This window comes from Microcaecilia unicolor, chromosome 2 (genome assembly GCF_901765095.1).
Source record: "Microcaecilia unicolor chromosome 2, aMicUni1.1, whole genome shotgun sequence".
Lineage (NCBI taxonomy): Eukaryota > Metazoa > Chordata > Amphibia > Gymnophiona > Siphonopidae > Microcaecilia > Microcaecilia unicolor.
Genome location: NC_044032.1, coordinates 456,296,286 through 456,312,493, shown reverse-complemented (window position 1 = coordinate 456,312,493; position 16,208 = coordinate 456,296,286).

The window sequence follows — 16,208 nt, the reverse complement described above, 5'->3', positions numbered from 1 at the left end:
TCTAGAGAGTAATTAGTATATGTGTAACCAATTATATAGTTTGGACCTAGATTGAGTTTGGATTGTAATCTAGACATATCTTTGTGATCTTTGGAGACTACAAAGAACTGTGCATCTAATGACATTATAGTTTGCTTGCCTGCATTTTTTTTTGTTACATTTGTACCCCACGCTTTCCCACTCATGGCAGGCTCAATGCAGCTTACATGGGGCAATGGAGGGTTAAGTAATTTGCCCAGAGTCACAAGGAGCTGCCTGTGCCTGAAGTGGGAATCAAACTCAGGTCCTCAGGACCAAAGTCCACCACCCTAACCACTAGGCCACAAGGAAACACAAAATGTCATCATTCAGTATCATGTAATCTTACATCCGCCACCTTTTCTGTGAAGAAATGCATTTTTATTGTCAGCAGTGGATAGATTTAAATAAATGTAAGGGCAGGTCCCAGTGTATGCCCAGATAGTGATGGAAACTCCTACATAAACTCAAACGGGGCAGGCGACACCATGACACTCACCTTTCATCACACACAGAACGCTCCATATACCAACATTTCACAAGTTTTACAATAAAATAGTGGAATTTATTATGACCAATTCAAAACAGTTGCAGTATCATTCAATTACATTTATGCATGTAGCTAACGATATTAAGCACTTAAATAGATGAGTCAAAATTCCTACCTAGAGCATTTTGGGCAGGGTGTATAGTCTTTTGGATCACACAGCTCCAACTGTTTCAGCCGTACATAAAGCAGTGGCATAGCCACAGGTGGGCCTGGATGGGCCAGGGCCAACCTAATTAGGGCTCAGGTCCACCCAACAGTAGCACACATTTAGCGGTAGCTGGTGAGGATCCCAAGCTCCACCAGCTGAAGACTTCCACCTGATGGAAATGAAAATGCTACTCTCCATGATACCAGCACTTGCACATGCTTAGTTTTCAGCACATGCGTGCTGCAGACTGCCAAGGTGGAAAGAAGCATTTTCCTGCCAGCTGAGATTTTTTTTTGGTGGTGGTTGGGGGGCTGGGGGGGGGGAGACCACCCACTTCTTGCCTAAGCCCACCCAAAATCTGTTTTCTGGCTACGCCCCTGACATAAAGCACGTTCCTGCACCATTTTTGGCATATACAGTAGGCATACCAAGGTGCTACCATCACTTCTTTGTTAGGGATTGCCGTAAAAGCACATTCCCCTTCTTAAACGTTGACTCTTTCTTGATGCCTTCAAGACGATGGTGCAGGGAGGAGGGTTTTAGATTTGTTAGGAACTGGGCAACATTCTGGGGAAAGGGGAGCCTATTCCGAAAGGATGGGCTCCACCTTAACCAGGGTGGGACCAGGCTGCTGGCGTCGGCATTTAAAAAGGAGATAGAGCAGCTTTTAAACTAGAAATGGGGGGAAGGCCGACAGTCGCTCAAAAGCGCATGGTTCGGGAAAAGGTATCTTGCAAAGATACCTCACAAACAGGGAAGATAGGGTTTCTGGATAGTGAGGTTACACAACAGACCGTGGTAGGCCAGGTGCCCTTAAATACAACTAAAGATCAGACAAAAGATGTCAAATCAATAGTGTCAGGTACTAAGCATCATGCAAATAAGAACAACAAACATACTCTGAAATGTCTATATGCAAATGCTAGGAGTCTAAGAAATAAGATGGGAGAGTTGGAATATATTGCACTAAATGAAAAATTGGATATAATAGGCATTACTGAGACCTGGTGGAAGGAGGATAACCAGTGGGACACTGTCATACCGGGGTACAAAGTATATCGTAATGATAGGATGGACCGGACTGGTGGAGGGGTAGCATTGTATATTAACGAGAGCCTTGACTCAGATAGATTACAAATTCAGCAGGACACAAATCACACCTTTGAATCACTGTGGGTTGAAATTCCATGTATAAAAGGGAAAAAAATGGTGATAGGAGTGTACTACCGTCCACCTCGCCAGGATGAGCAGGTAGACACAGAAATGATAAAAGAAATCAGAGACGCGAACAAAATGGGCAATGTGATAATAATGGGTGACTTCAATTATCCAAATATAGACTGGGTAAATGTAACATCGGGACACGCTACAGAGATACAATTCCTTGATGAAATCAAGGACAGCTTTATGGAGCAACTGGTGCAGGAGCCGACGAGAGAAGGAAAAATTCTAGACTTGGTCCTTAGTGGAGCGCATGATCTGGTGAGGGACGTTATGGTACTGGGGCCGCTTGATAACAGTGACCATAATATGATCAGTTTTGACATCGACCTTGAAGTAACTGTACACAGAAAGTCAAATACGTTAGCGTTTAACTTTAAAAAAGGAGACTATGATAAAATGAGAAGAACGGTAAAAAAAAAACTTAGGGGGGCAACTGAGAGAGTAAAAACTGTACAACAGGCGTGGACGCTGTTCAAAAATACCATCCTGGAGGCCCAGGCCATACATATTCCGCAAATTAGAAAAGAAAGACGGAAGTCCAAAAGACACCCGGCCTGGTTGAAAAGTGAGGTGAAGGAAGCTATTAGGGCTAAAAGAAACGCCTTCAGAAAATGGAAGAAGGAACCGTCTGAAAATAACAAGAAACAGCATAAGGAGTGTCAAAGCAAATGCAAGGCGCAGATTAAGAAGGCCAAGAGGGAGTATGAAAAAAAGATAGCATTAGAGGCAAAAAAACATAGTAAAAAATTTTTTCGATATATTAAAAGCAGGAAGCCGGCAAAAGAATCGGTTGGGCCGCTGGATGACCGAGGGGTAAAAGGGGCGATCAAGGAAGACAAAGATGTAGCGGAGAGACTGAATGAATTCTTTGCTTTGGTCTTCACCGAGGAAGATTTGGGTGGGATACCGGTGTCGGAAATGGTATTTCAAGCGGACGAGTCGGAGAAACTTACTGACTTCACGGTAAACCTGGAGGACATAATGGGGCAGTTCAGCAAACTGAAGAGTAGCAAATCTCCTGGACCGGATGGTATTCATCCTAGAGTACTGATAGAACTGAAAAACGAGCTTGCGGAGCTACTGCTAGTGATATGCAACTTATCCTTAAAATCGAGCGTGGTACCGGAAGATTGGAGGGTGGCCAATGTAACGCCCATTTTTAAAAAAGGCTCCAGGGGAGATCCGGGAAATTATAGACCGGTGAGTCTGACGTCGGTGCCTGGGAAAATGGTAGAGGCTATTATTAAAACAAAATTACAGAGCACATCCGAGGACATGGATTACTGAGACCAAGTCAGCATGGCTTTTGTGTGGGGAAATCTTGCCTGACCAATTTACTTCAATTCTTTGAAGGAGTGAACAAACATGTGGACAAAGGGGAGTCGGTAGATATTGTGTATCTGGATTTTCAAAAGGCGTTTGACAAGGTACCTCATGAAAGGCTACAGAGGAAATTGGAGGGTCATGGGATAGGAGGAAATGTCCTATTGTGGATTAAAAACTGGTTGAAGGATAGGAAACAGAGAGTGGGGTTAAATGGGCAGTATTCACAATGGAGAAGGGTAGTTAGTGGGGTTCCTCAGGGGTCCGTGCTAGGACCGCTGCTTTTTAATATATTTATAAATGATTTAGAGATGGGAGTAACTAGCGAGGTAATTAAATTTGCTGATGACACAAAGTTATTCAAAGTCGTTAAATCACGACAGGATTGTGAAAAATTACAAGAGGACCTTACGAGACTGGGAGACTGGGCGGCTAAATGGCAGATGATGTTTAATGTGAGCAAGTGCAAGGTGATGCATGTGGGAAAAAAGAACCCGAATTATAGCTACGTCATGCAAGGTTCCACATTAGGAGTTACGGACCAAGAAAGGGATCTGGGTGTCGTCGTCGATAACACACTGAAACCTTCTGCTCAGTGTGCTGCTGCGGCTAAGAAAGCGAATAGAATGTTGGGTATTATTAGGAAAGGTATGGAAAACAGGTGTGAAGATGTTATAATGCCGTTGTATCGCTCCATGGTGCGACCGCACCTTGAGTATTGTGTTCAATTCTGGTCGCCGCATCTCAAGAAAGATATAGTAGAATTGGAAAAGGTGCAGCGAAGGGCGACTAAAATGATAGCGGGGATGGGACGACTTCCCTATGAAGAAAGACTAAGGAGGCTAGGGCTATACAGCTTGGAGAAGAGACGGCTGAGGGGAGACATGATAGAGGTATATAAAATAATGAGTGGAGTGGAACAGGTGGATGTGAAGCTTCTGTTCACGCTTTCCAAAAATACTAGGACTAGGGGGCATGCGATGAAACTACAGTGTAGTAAATTTAAAACAAATCGGAGAAAATTTTTCTTCACCCAACGTGTAATTAAACTCTGGAATTCGTTGCCGGAGAAAGTGGTGAAGGCGGTTAGCTTAGCAGAGTTTAAAAAGGGGTTGGACGGTTTCCTAAAGGACAAGTCCATAAACCGCTACTAAACGGACTTGGAAAAATCCAAAATTCCAGGAATAACATGTATAGAATGTTTGTACGTTTGGGAAGCTTGCCAGGTGCCCTTGGCCTGGATTGGCCGCTGTCGTGGACAGGATGCTGGGCTCGATGGACCCTTGGTCTTTTCCCAGTATGGCATTACTTATGTACTTATGTACTTATCCCCATTCCATCCAAGTCTGAGGTAGGCACCACTCCATAGAAGAGGGGGACTGCCCATAGTTTTGACATTATCCATGCCACTGCTGCCAGCATGTGACAATACAACTTACATATTTGACCACTGTTGAAGCTAGATTTGGTCTGAAACCTCCTGCTGTGTGCTCTACTAGACTTGGACCCACCACCGAATGTTGCGACATGACCTCTACCTCCCTGAAATAGGGGTGGGTGGGGTGGATGAGCCTGCTGAAGCAGCTTGCAAAATGGCTACCCCTTCTCTCCTCCCCAGGACCTCCCTTCCTTTTACCTATGTTCCATCCCTCCCCTCTATCCTTTACTGCTTTCCCTTCTGATACTAGGGAAAGGGAAATGGGACTTGCTATACTGCCTTTCTGTGGTATTTTGCAACTACATTCAAAGCGGTTTACATATATACAGGTACTTATTTTGTACCTGGGGCAATGGAGGGTTAAGTGAGTTGCCTACAGTCACAAGGAGCTGCAGTGGGAATCGAACCTAGTTCCCCAGGATCAAAGTCCGCTGCACTAACCACTAGGCTACTACTCCTATTCTATCCTGCCTATCCTACCTACAAATTCTTCCTTCTGACCCCAACCCGTCCCCCCCCCCCCTTTATCCTTTTCCCTTTCCTCCCCATAGTCCCCCCCCCCCCTTCTATAATCTGCTGGGTTGCCACCCGTTTGTGTGGCTGATCGCCTAGGAGTCTGGGTCAGCTTCCTGTATTTGATTTGGACCAGGGTCAGGACTAGTAATTGCCAGGAGGCCATAAGCAGCTTTTACCCTCTTTCTTCTTTTATCCACAATACAGTCAAAGCTAATATTGTTCTGAACCAACTTACTAAAATCCAGTCTTTGTGCAAACAAATATGATGTAGCAGAGGCAGGCACAAGGCAAGAGCAGCCACTAATCACCTGTTCGGGGCCAACTGGTCATTTTCAGTGGCACTTAACCGGCTGTGTTGGCATTGCCATGCGGCAGCTAACGGGGGGGGGGGGGGGGGTAATTTTCCTGTTAAGGTGCACTAAGGACATCTTTTACCAAACCGCACTACCAATTCCCATGCCTGGATTTATTTATTTATGCATTCATGTATCCCACTGTTACCCAAAAATAAGTTTTGCTTCAAAGTGGCTTACAATTTACAGTAAAATTACAGTAGTGTTTTACAGTTGCAGCTTGGTAAAAGAGGCCCTGTCATATCTAATATTTTAGTTTATTTCCGTTCGCACTTCTAAATTTGCCCCCCCCCCCTCCCTTTAAATATTATGAGCTAAATACATTATTGCTTTTCTTTCTTTATGGTTGATATTTCCTTGTTTTTCTTTTTCAAATTTCTGTGTTCACCTGTATTCTAGTGAATTATTTAAAACTAGTAAAAAAAGGCCCGTTTCTGACACAAATGAAACAGGCACTAGCAAGGTTTTCTTCGGCTCCCCTGCAGCCACCCATGTCCAGCGACCCTCCTCTCCCCCTGCAGCCACCCATGTCCAACGAACCTCCTCTCTCCCCTGCCCCCCTCCTGGCACCCATGTCCAGCGACCCTCCTCTCTCCCCTGCCCCCCCTCCAGCCACCCATGTCCAGCGACCCCCTGCCTCCCCCTGCAGCGACCCCTGTCCAGCGACCCTCCTCTCTCCCCTGCCCCCCCCCTCCAGTCACCCATGTCCAACGACCCTCCTCTGGACATGGATCAGCTGTGAGGCATGTTTTTTTTCCCCCTGGGTTCTGCAGTTGACATCATAATGGCTACGGTGATGTCAGCCTGATCTATGGAGCCTAGCAGACCAACTCGGAAAGAGCCACGGTCCCAGGCAAGTCAGAATGTTGGAGGTGAGAATTATTATATAGGATGCGTCATAATGGGTCTAGTGACATCAGCTAGGGCTTCAAAGCCCATCTGTGAAGAAAGTTATGGACACAGGCAGGCAGACGCATAGAATGTTGGAGGTGAGAATTATTAAAAAGAATGTATACAGAAAAAAAGAAAAAATGAAAGGAAGTTTATGTGCTGTGTAGTCCTCCACCCAGGGGCGTATCTGCTATGGGGCCACAGGGGCTTGGCCCCCGTAGATTTGCCCCTGGACCCCCCTACCGACGATCCTCTCAACCCCCCTCCTCCCACCGTCACTCCGCCGTCGCGCCTCACCTCCCTTTGCTGGCGGGGGACCCCAACCCTCCTTCCTTCCTTCGTTTGGGTTTGGTTTCTGACGTCCTGCATGCACGTATAACGTGCAGGACATCACTCACAGAACGTCAAAAACCAAACCCAAATGAAGGAAGGAAGGAGACTTCGGCTGGCGGGGGTTGGGGTCCCCCGCCAGCAAAGGGAGGTGAGGCGTGACGGCGGGAGGGGGGGTTCAAACTTTGCCTAGCAAGGGCCTGCACTCACTTGTCAAGGCTCAGCGTGGGGCTTCGGCAGGATTCTGGGAGAATCTGCTCGCTCTTCAGAGATTTTCCTTGGAATGCATCCAGCAGGGCTCCAACTTCAAAGTAGTTGGAGCCAGGTGGTGGTGTCGTCGTCGGGAGGGCGGGCGGGTGGTGGTGTCATCGTCGTCGTCTTCGGCGAGAGGGAGGGTTTAAAGTAGGTGGAGGTGGTGGTGGTGGTGGTGTTGGCGGTGGTGGGCGGGCGGGGGGGGTGTCGTCGTCTTCAGCGGGGGGGGGGGTCAGCGGCGCCGAGGGGGGCTAAAATGTGCCCCCTCACCTCGGCTCTGGCCCCCCCTACCGTTGAAGTTCAGATACGCCCCTGCATCCACCTAGCAACTACTGATGTCAGACATTAAGTAAAATATTACTTAAAGTAGAGGTTATGGAAATCTAGGCAGTTGTACAATCAAAAACAACATTCCCCGCTCAACTTGCTGGCATACATGTGACCTATACACAAGCTACTACTAATAACAATCATTTCTATAGCACTACTAGATGTACACAGCACTGTAGACATTATATGCCTGTACTTTCTCTGTCCCTTGAGGGCTCACAATCGGAGGGTTAAGTGACTTGCCCAATGTCACAAAGAGCTGCAGTGGAAATTGAACCCAGGTTGCCAGGATCAAAGCCCACTGCACCAACCAATAGGCCACTCCTCCACTCAACTCAAATATAGTGCAAAAAAATGGCACAGATGAAAAAGGCAAGAAAAAAAAGACAGGAAATATATCTTCAACACTAAATGCCCCCTCTGAGACAAAATTTCAACAATAGGGACTACACAGATACTATCATATGCAAATTAACTGTCGCTACCAAACAACACAATACAGGTGGAGAAACAAAGCCAAATGGTCAGCAAGTTGAGCAGGTTTTGATCGTATTGTAGTTTGTCCTGCTTTCTCTGTTGATTGTATATTTTTAATCTATACAGTCACTCATACTGCTAGAGTCTAGCTGACCTACACAATGTAGAAATATTGATTATTGCTGACCCTACTAGTTGATACAGGACTAGGATTAGTGTTGGTTGACTGAATTTTGAGATATCAATATGTCAAGAGGTTTCAATTTACTTTGAATTGAAGGCAGTGATATCCTAAAACCTACTACTACTTAACATTTTTTGATATGAGCAGGGCTGTAAACAACCATGTAAGAGACAGTCCCTGCTCAATAAAGCTTACAATCTAACCTATACAGAACACTTTCACTGTAGTGGTGCATTGTGACACGTCATTTTCTATTACACAGTCCCGTGGGAACTTTTAAATACACTTACTATTGTACCAAATACACTGGTTTGTTATTCAGCTGAAGAACAATCATAAGAACACAAGAAATATCATGCAGGGTCAGGCCAAGGGTCTATCAAATCCAGCAGCCTTTCTCTGACAGTGTCCAATCAGGGTTTCTAAGAAGTACTCGACAAGTTCCGATGAAGAGATCCATTCCTGGTTTGCAATCCCTAAGTCTACCTAGTTAATAATTGTTAATAGACTTGTCCTCCAGAAACTGTTAATAACTATTAATAGACTTGTCCTCCAGAAACTTCTCCAAACCATTGATAAACTTACTTAAATTGCTGGCCTCAACCACATTTTGAGAGTAATTTTATAAACCCTGTTTTTCACATAAAAGGCTTCTTGTACAATTAGATCATGTGCAGGTATATAGCCACGGTTAGACCCAGGCCTACCTAGTAGCAGCACACCTATGATGTGGCTGGTGGGGATTCCCAAGCCCCGCCACCCTAAAAAACTCCCACAACTCTCTCTCCCACATACCTTTTAAATAACAGATCTTCATCATCAGCGAGCAGCGACTGATACAGACTGCTTGTGCCAGCCCCACAGCCTTTTTTCTGATGTACTCCTGCCTATGCGGAAACAGGAAGTTGCATCAGAGGGAAGGATGTGGGACCAGTGCCAGCATGTATCAGTTGGTGCTCACTGCCAGTGAAGATTTGCTATTTAAAAGGTATGTGGGTAAGGGGGGTTGAGAGACCATATGACATGCAGGCGGGTGGGAGAGGGAGAGACTGAATTGCCGGTGGGATGGGGACAGGGTTCTGCCCACCCACTTTGGGCCCAGGCCCACCCAAAATTGGGTGTCTGGCTATGCTCCTGATCATATTGTATAAAATACACAAATAGATGCATACATTATACACTAATATTTAGGCCTGCTGCTGAACAGACATAAATGTCAGTGCCCTATTTCAGCAGAATTTGTTCCAGTGATTTATAAAGACACCTACAGCAGGCACCTATGTGTCTTATAAAATAAGCAGTTTCTTGCTTTATTAACCTAGATACCCTGTTAAAAATTTCTCTTTATGGCAACTCCTCAGCTTAAGTGTACATTGACTGAAAAAAAATACTTTCTTACAGAGACAATTTTCAAAGTGCCCACATTGGTACAAAGAACATGTGTTCTTTCTACAGGTGGGCTTTGTACTAATCGTCAAAGGAATGTCTGCACATACTTTTGCCTTGAAACATGTTGCAAGTACAAAGTACGCCTAGTCACTTGTACCTGTTTTCGATGTGGGTAAATGTTGTCTGGACGAATATTTGCAAAGATTTATAAAATGCAGTGTTGATAAGTACTTTTCCTCCCTTGACCTGAACATGCCCCCAGGAACATCTCATTGTGCTAAAAGTATGTATATTTCAGAACAACATGCAAAAGTTTAGTCCCATTGAGCAAAGCAGTTTTCCAGCTGACGATTAACTCAGGTGAAATGTTCCTCACCCATGTAAATCACTTTGAAGACTGACTTCTAAATTTGTTTGCAATCTGATACCAGTTATTTTACAGAGTGTCTTCTAGTCTTAGTACTATTATTAACATGTAAGGTCTGAGGAAGAGAAAATGGTTGCATAAATTTCACTTGCTAAAGTCTTGTTGAGGACCTTCACATGGTGACCTCCCTGTATAACATCTAGACCAAACAGCACAATGACCACTACTTCTAAACTGTGAAACAAACATCGGTGGCCGGTGACTCAAAAGTTTGGGGCAGGGCTAGTGTGGTGGAGAGCTAGTTGACTTAAAATCCTTGTAACAGTGGATTAGCCAGAACTGATTATTTTTTAGAGGGGCCCAAGATCAACATGGCAGGGGCCACTAGACATAGATGCTTGAGTCATACTCTTACTGTCAAATAATGCCTTCACATGAACCTAAAAATTGATTTTTGCATTGTGGGTGACACTTTTGATATTTTAAACTCAGTTATTTTAAGCACTTCTACTCTAAAATAATTTTATGTGGAAGGCTGACCACTAGTAAGGAAAGCCACCAGCTAACATAATAAGAAATCAACCTAATTGATACTGTGGTGTAGCCAGATAGCCAATTTTGGGTGGGCCTGAGCTCAAACTGGATGGGCATAAAATTTTCTGTCAGCCTCCACCCTCCCCTCACTCTCCACCCCTTCCCTGGCACCTTCCAACTCAAAATATAAATACCTTAGCTAATGAGGATCCCCAAGGTCTGTCAGCTGAAAATGTCCTCCGAAGGTGGCCAGAACTTCCTTTTACCAAACTTGGCAGATAGCAGAAACATCAACAAGCTACCGCTGTCAGCACCTCACGCATACTTAGTTGACAATGGCTCAAGGATGCTGCTGCCAACTGCAGAGCTTGGTAGAAAAGAGTTCTGCTCATCTTTGGAGGTGGTCCTCAGCTTGCGATGCTTGGGGATCCCCACCAGCTACAGCAAGGGTCAGGGCTGATGTTAGACATGCTAGGGCCCATATCAGAAAATATCCTCTCTGCCTCCCCTCTGATCTCCCCACCTGCCAGTACTATCCCATCAACATACCCTCACCAAATACAGAACAAGGGATCACAAATTAGAAATAAAAATACATAGACAAAAATTGAACTGGGAACCCAAGAAGTTAAACAGCATGTACTGTAACACTGGAGAACTCAAAAGGGAAATGCATTTCTTTTTCTAGTGAACACATACAAAGACATCTGCTATGTACATTTCCCAAACTAACATATTTCAGTTAATAAATTAAAAATAAAATTCTTTTGTCTACCTTTGTTGTTTGGACATTTTATTTTTTCCATCATCTTGGTTCCAGTTTTTCTTTTCTGCTTTCCTATCTGTGCTCTGCTAATTCTTCTTCAAGTGGTTGTTATCCATTTGTCTTTTATCCTCTCTCCTGTCTTGTTCCATTCCCTAACTACAGCTGCCTCTGATGTATAGGTCTTTCCTTTGTAGTTCTTTCCTCTGTTTTTTTTTTCTTTACTGCCTCTCTGTTGACTCAATTATCACCCTCTCTCACCCTTTTCCTTCTTTGTACTTTTCAGCTACCCATCAGATTCTGGTGTCCTTTTACTAAGCTGCGGGAAAAAAGGCCCTGCGCTAGCGACAGGGGCTGTATTTCCCACGCACCAAGGCCCTTTTTTCCACAGTTGATAAAAGCACCCCCAAAAAAAATGGCCACGTGGTGAGATAACTCTTACCGCAAGACCATGTGGCGGGGAGCCCTTACCATCACCCACTGAAGTGGCGATAAGGGCTCCTGCACTAACCCAGTAGTAACTGGGCAGCATGTGGCAATGCCCAATTATCATTGGGTTATCGCCGTGCAAGCCATTTCCAGAGGGTTTCTTTTTCCCCCGGAAATGATGAGCTCTCGGTGCGGGACTATCACCAGTGGCCACATTGGACCAGCGGTAGTCCCAAAGGAGTACGCGGTAAGACCGATTTGGGAACGCCGATCTATAAAAGGGCCCCTTTATCTCCTACTCTTACCCATTAGCTCTCCCATCTCACTCCTTCCATTCCCTTTCATCTTTAATCTACTCCCCAGTAACATATTTCTACCCCCCATAATCTCTACCCTCCTCTCATTCATTCCCACACCTCTCCCACATGGTTCCAACCATTCCCAGCATCATCCTCCCTCCACCCTTCTAGATTAGTGTCTGATCCCTCTTTCACCCCTCCCCACCCTTATAGCCTGATATCTTCCACTCCATCCCCAGTAACTTCCTGTCTCTTTTCTCTTCCCTCCTGCCCCCCTTATCCCATGGTCCAGCATTTCACCCTCTTTCCCTCTTTTCCCTACCTCCCATTGTCCAGCATCTCTCCTTCAATCCCTTCTACTCCTGGATCCAACATTTCCCTTTTTCTCCTCTCCCCCTCCTTTGCATCTCTCCTATTGTCCTCTCTCTCTCTCTCTCTCTCTCCCCCCCCCCACCTCTCCCTTGCACCCTAAGTCAACATCACTCTTCCCCTGATGCAGCATGTCTCCCTTTGTCCCCTCTACTGCTATGTCCAACATTTCTCCCTCTCTTGCCCCTCTCCCCCCATGCAGCATCCTTCCCTCTCTTGTACCTTTCTCCCCCATACAGCATCTCTCCCTCTCTTGCACCTTTCTCCCCTGTGCAGCAGTTTTCCCTCTCTTGCCCCTCTCTCTCCCATGCAACATTTTCCCTTTTTTGCCCCTTTCTCCTCTGTGAAGCATCTTTCCCTATCTTGCCCCTCTCTCCCACCTTTCAGCATCTTTCCCTCTGTCCCCTCCCCCATGTAGAATCTTTCCCTTTCTTGCCCCTCTCTCCTCCCTTGCAGCATCTTTCCCTCTCTTTCCCCCCCCCCCCCCCCCCCGTGCAGCATCTTTTCTTCTCTCCCCCCCAAGCAACACCTTTCCCTTTCTTACCCCTCTACCCCCACCAATGCAGCATCTCTCGCTCCTCTCCCCCCTTCCACTTTGCAGCATATCTCTGTCCCTTCCTCCCTGTAGCCAATTCTCCCTCTCTTCCCTAGCATCACTGTCTAGATCTCCGCGCCCCCCCCCCCCCATTCTACCTTAATGAGCTTTTCTCCTCAAAAGGGTAGCAGCAGCGGCAGTGATTCATACACTGCTACGTTCCGCACAGCAGAAATAAGAAGTTGTGTCGGAGGAGGGCAGGATGCGCCAAGGAGAAGACTTCTAGATCAGCCACAGGCAGTGTGTAGGAATTGCTACCACTGCCCTTTTGTGGGGGGGGGGGAGAGTCTAGAACAAGAGATTCTAGAGGGAGAAAGTGAGCATTTCGGAAAGTGTGTTTACCTACCATGCTAGATTCTCAGGGATAAAGTGTTAGAGGACATCCAGTTGTAAGACTTCTGAAGCAGGCCATTGGTGCCAAAACACGATTCGTGTCAGGTCTTTGGATGCTTCAAATAAACCTGTGAGTTTTGTACATCATCTAGCCTTATCCTTTTTTGGTGTTACCTTTGCTGCAAGGGACTTTGTTATTCTGTTTTGCGTTAATTAGTTTTGTACATAACATGACATAAATCTCACTCCTAAGCACGTAAGGCAGAAGGAATAAGTATGAAACAATGTGAGTGTCATGGTTGTGGCCGTGTCCATATGTTCAGACCTACTGTTTCTCTGTGACCTCTCCAGTCTGCCTTTTTTCCTATTATTGTTCTTCCTGTAAGCCAAGCCTCGCTTTGGTCTCCCTGCTTCTTTTCCTACTTGTGACATCATCAGCCTATTCCTTTATAAGGACCCAGGGAGCTTTCCTATGTTGCCTTTGCAAGAGATCACTTAATCTTGTGTTACCTGTTTAGATCATATCCATGCTTGGCTTTGTTCCTGAGTGTTTTGCTCCTGAAGGTCTGTGCTGTGTTTCAATGCTTTCTTTTGTTTCTGTGAGTTTGCTTTTGAACCTTGTTTCCTGAAAGCCTGGCTGTAGAGCCACACCCTGCCCTTGGTGTCTGTATCTGCTTGACTCTACCCTTGGCTCCTGCTTTCAGTCTAGTCCTGCTTTTGACTCTTGCTATAGTTAAGCTCTGTGTTTAAGCCAAGCTCTGTGTTTAGCCAAGCTCTGTTTCTATATTCCCTGTTCTGTTTCCTGTGTGTGTGGTTCTTGTCTGTTTATTCTGAGTCTGTAGAAGCCAGCATCATACCTGATTACTTCACTGCTATCCAGCTGTGGGTGCTGGTAAGCACATTGCTTCTTTGTTTGTTTGTCTTAATCTTTTGATTAATCTTTTGCCTGCCGTGTTTGCTTCCTGGCTCTTGAGCTCTATATCTGCCAAGTTCTGTGCCTGTGTCTGTTTGAGCCAGGTTCTACTTCTGCTCTATGTTTGAGCTAGTTCTGTCCCAGTTCCCAGCCAAGCCAAGTCCCTTTCAGTATCCTGTTCCAGCCAAGCCAAGCCCCTTTCAGTATCCTGTTCCAGCCAAGCCAAGTCCCTTTCAGTATCCTGTTCCAGTCAAGCCAAGCCCATTCCAGAATCCAGTTCCAGCCTAGCCAAGCCCGTTCCAGAATCCGGTTCCAGTCAAATGCCAAGCCTGTTCCAGAATCCTGTTCCAGCCAAGCCGGTTTGAGAATCCTGAATCCTGTTTGAGAATCCTGAATCCTGTTCCAGCCAAGCCTGTTTGAGACAGGGGCATAGCTAGATGGCCAATTTTGGGTGGGCCTGAGCCCAAGGTGGTTGGACATGGAATTTACCCCCCCCCCCCCCCCCCAGTCCCCAACAACCCCCAAATTTTAAATACTTGAGCTGGTGGGGATCCTCAAACCCTGCCAGCTGAAGATTTCCTCCTCGAGCAGCCAGCAGCACTTGCCTCAAACTGATGCTCCTGCCAGCAGGCCATGCATGCTGAGTGCTTTTGCATGTGCGAAAACTGAGCATGTGCAGAAGAGCCGGTCTCAGTGTAAGCTCAAGGCAAGTGCTGCTGGCTGACATTTGGAAGAATGTTGGCTGCCCAAGGAGAGAAAATCTTCAGCTGGTAAGGTTTGGGGATCCCCACCAACCACAGCAAGAGTGTCACAATTTTGGGTGGACCTAAGTCCAAAGTGGATTGGCCCTGGCCCACCCAGGTCCACTTGTGGCTACGCCACTGGTTTGAGAATCCTGAATCCTGTTTGAGAATCCACAAGCCTGTTCCAGCCAAGCTTGTCTGAGAATCCTCAAGCCTGTTCCAGCCAAGCCTGTTCGAGAATCCTGTTCCTGCCTTGTTTATTGTCTTGCTTCTGTTATTCTTGTTGCCTAGCTCCTACCCTGTCTTTCCTGTCTAGGTGTGCTTTGTCTTGTCTCTTTCAGTCTAGTCCTGTCCGGATCCAGTCCTTGCCTGGCCTTGTCTTGCCCTTTTCTGGACCCTGTTTTAATCTACTTCCATGTTTTGCCTTGTCTTGCATTTCTGGGTCCCAGTCCCAGTTTTAATCCAGTTCCGAGTCGTGCCTTGTCCTGTCTGGGTTCCAGTTCTGGCCCTTTGCCTTCTTTTCCTTGCCTCGTCTGGATCTGGTTCTTGTGTTGTCCATTGTGTTTAGTTACCTCTGTCCTGCCTTGTTGAGTCTGTTAGTTTATCCTAGTCCAGTCTGTTCTGATTCCTGCCTGTGCCGGCCCCGGTGATTTGTCTGCCAAAGCTCTGGCTTTGGTCCAAGGGCTCACCATTCCTGACAGTTGTGACAGTGAGCTCATAAAAATGAAAAACAAAACATGTGCCACTGATTTGACTCAGGTCTTACCATTTCCAGTTCATTACCGTAGCAACTCTACTACTCCTTTTTGTTTAGAATAAACCCTGAATAAGAAACTATAACGGGTAGAGATAGGTGAGAATCACTAAACAAATAACACAGCCCACATATATTAACAGAGTGTTCAATGAAAAGGCAACTGGTGACAAAATGGTTCATTTTGTAGAGATGGAATCTTCAGCACTCTACCCAAAAGGGAGACAGGTTTGACCTTTGTTTAAGGCAATCACTTTCCAGAACAGAGGGTTCTATCTTCCTTCCTGACTGATTAGAAGGATCTGTCCCTTGAAGGGAAACCAGGACTCCCACAATTACCCATTCTGAGTGAGGGTCTTTGTCTTTATCTACAGCACCAAGCCATTGCACTAGAACCATGCTAAGGGGATTAAACATCAACTTCCAAGCTGCAGCAGCCTCCTCACTGCAAGAAGTCAGGAGTGGGGAGCTAGCCTCTGATCCTACTAAACTGCTGGACTGCTTCCAACATGCCTGACAGGAGCAGAAGGATGGGAGAGAGACAAGAGGTGCTAAATAATCCATCTGGGGAAGAAGACAAATATATTCCACGTATTAGAAAAAAGGGAAAAAAGACTAAACGTCAGCCGGCGTGGCTAAACAGTAAGATAAAGGAAATCATTAGAGCCAAAAAACAATCCTTCAGA